Genomic DNA, 3058 nt, shown 5'->3' with positions numbered 1-3058 from the left:
TATAGTTTGCATGTCAATGATGAAATTATCCATTGTAAGAAGTTAGTTGGTCGAATTGGTCATCCTAGCTCTAATGACAAGTTCTTCTATCTCTCATCCTAATCATGACCTCTTGTGCATATTGTTTATATTTGTCGAGTTACAACCATGACTCGTGTTTCTAATCATGCTGTTCCTGTAGGTCCGCCAGAGCCTCACATTATATATATGGAGGACATTCTCGGAAAGTATGAAAAGGCTGCACTGGTAGATAACGATTTGTCTGATTCATTCAATTTCCCTACACTCAAATGTGAGGTCTTTACGAAGCCTTCAACAAAGCAATATGGAAGTAGTTATTCCCACTTGAAAGTGGAGTTATGAGCATTGAAAAGGTCTACATTAATGAATTTGAGGAACCTCCCTGTCTTCGGTACCTCTGGAGCGGTCATGCAATGTACCAATTTTATTATCATTTGGCTACATGAAGGATCCTTATGGGTTGACCGAGAATAGTTAATACACACCAATGATATTTGGAGGCTGATAGGGCCATCTACGGCTGGGGTAGATGTTTCTTCTGCTATCCAAAATACCCATAGGTGGGGTAAGAAGAAGGGGGAAGACAATTTTTACACAAAATATGTTGCTCAATGAGGCAACAAAGGGGTTATTATCTAGATGATTAATAGGCCTTCAATCAAGTTTGCATGCCATGTTATAGTGAGGAAAATTATAAGCCACTACACAAAGGGGGAGTGCACCTCAGATGCCATCTCGGTCATTGAAGCTTGTGACTATGGAGAAAAATTGAATTAGTGTAGTTACTTGTTAAATGAGTTGTTTGAGGCTTGCGAAGATGTTTATAAATGGGAAACCTATTTCATTTTCAGATACTTAATAATAACTACTGCCACGATGAAGTGGTGCACTCTTGAAGGGAGAAAACTTTCTCCTGTATTAGATGATAAACCTTTGGCCCTTGCATACCTACCATTGAGAGCATCAAGGGATACCAACAATAAGTGAATCAATGAAGAATCTTTCTTTGGATAGTATGCCAAGATGGTAAGCTTCACAAAAAATGTCACCCACATTCCATGGCTAATTCTTGATGAGTACTTTCACTCTATATGGTTTGGGATTCGCCATGGAACCACCTATGTTAGACCCAAAGTTGTTAGTTCGAAGACCTTCCACATGAGGCCTCTGACTTCCTATGTCTTAGAGGGGGTGTTTCATAATTAGGTTCTCTCTTGGATAAGTATCTGCTGTGAGGTCTGGGACAATAATACTATCTATTCTTTTGAACGAATGTTTCCATGCCTGCTATTTGGGGAGAGTCCTTCCTCATCTAGGAAGTGCATAGTTGAAGATGTATTTACTCCTATCTTAAATCAGTTCAAAGAGATTGTTATTTCAGCTCGAAACACTCTATGAACTTTTAGTCCCTTGGTAAGCTCCATTCCCTCCTTGTTTGATGTTCATGTTGGTATTCCCATTAACCCTAAGTTACTCAGATGATTACCCATCTCTTTTGGTACCATGGACCCTACCTTTGACACCCAACTAGCAATACCAAAAACTTTTCATTTTGCTGCCCTTTTTACTTCCATAGTTTGAAACAATCCCCCTCATCCTCAATCCTAGATTGTAGACCTCACCAATGAATAACTCAACAGGTTTACCCTTGGTACTCAAATAATTGAGGAACCCCTGCATTCTCACTTGTCCATTTTCCTTTTTCACATAACCGATTGCCGCATACAACGTCCTCCTGTGTTACTATCTTCAATATTCCGCACACATGCAAATCTCTCATTGTTGAGACCGAAATGGAAGTTGACTCAGTTATTCAGGAGTACATTATTGAAAAAATCATGATGTGTTAGATATCCATACCACCCTTGTTGTTACTACCTTAGTGTCTGCACCCCATACATCGCCTCTAACACTAGGCCCACAACTATCGACACCCCAAATTGTCTAACTCAGCTAAGATCTTGACAAGTGTTGAGAAAATTTGGATATTGTGGCACACACTTGCAATCTCATCCCTTTGTTACCTTCGCAACTGTTTAAGGATATTCACACCCATATTCACAAAGAGAAGAGCTAAGAACAAGAAACCTCCCTACAGGATCATTTTGAAAAATCTGTGGCTAGTGTCTAGCCTCTATAAACATGGTTCCCTCTGCCCAACACCGCGTCATATGATGATCTACAAAGTTGGTCTTCTTCACAGATGTTTAATTTAATTCAGGTTGATGCTCATTAGGTGGAAGCCCTGCATAACACTTTGGTCTCTGACTATGAACAATGACAACAACAAATCATTTCTCTTATAGATGAGTGAGATCAACTACTTCATGAGAAGGAAGAATTGAAGTGCCAAATAGGAGATATCAGTGACAAATTCCAGAAGTTATGGCCAACTATTGCTAAAGTGGTCCCGAATGCCCCATAATATTTTTCTGATTGTACCCTCCCTGAATGCTGCAACCGCATTAGAGTACATGTACTAAACTTGTTGCCATAAATCGAAAAATGTAAAACACTGTTGCAGCTACTCAAAAAGCACTTCCAGACCCAACCACCCAGTATACTATAAAAATTGAGAAAAAATAACAGATGCGACTTATCTTAAAGATTCTCTTCATAAAATTACTACGAATGCTCAAGGGATCTTCTGGCAGGTTCACGATTAGTCTGGATTCCTTGCCAAGAATAATCAACTAGTATATGAGTTGCATCAACAAGCTCAACAACTTTTCAATTAAGCTCTAGTCATGGAAGATCTCAACCAAAAACATGAATAGTTTACTTGGACTTACATGTTGGAGAAACAAATTAGCCATATCTAAGAATAATCACACGCTACTAAATTTGTGTTGCGTGACCTCAAACCACTGGCCGAGTCTCATTTTAGGAAGTTGTGGCAGCTCAACACTGATGTAGAGAACCAATGGCACGTTTTCATGAGGGCACAACCTAAGCCCCCTACTGCTGAACTAACTACATAATTTCTTGATCAAGATACTGTTTTGTTGGATTCTTGGAGGTCAGAAATACCTGACTA

The sequence above is a fragment of the Pinus tabuliformis genome, chromosome 2_2, assembly GCF_031772625.1.
Source record: "Pinus tabuliformis cultivar Carrire ecotype Pingquan chromosome 2_2, CPIR1, whole genome shotgun sequence".
Lineage (NCBI taxonomy): Eukaryota > Viridiplantae > Streptophyta > Pinopsida > Pinales > Pinaceae > Pinus > Pinus tabuliformis.
The sequence above is the reverse complement of the archived record's forward strand: the minus strand, read 5'-3'. Positions refer to the sequence as shown.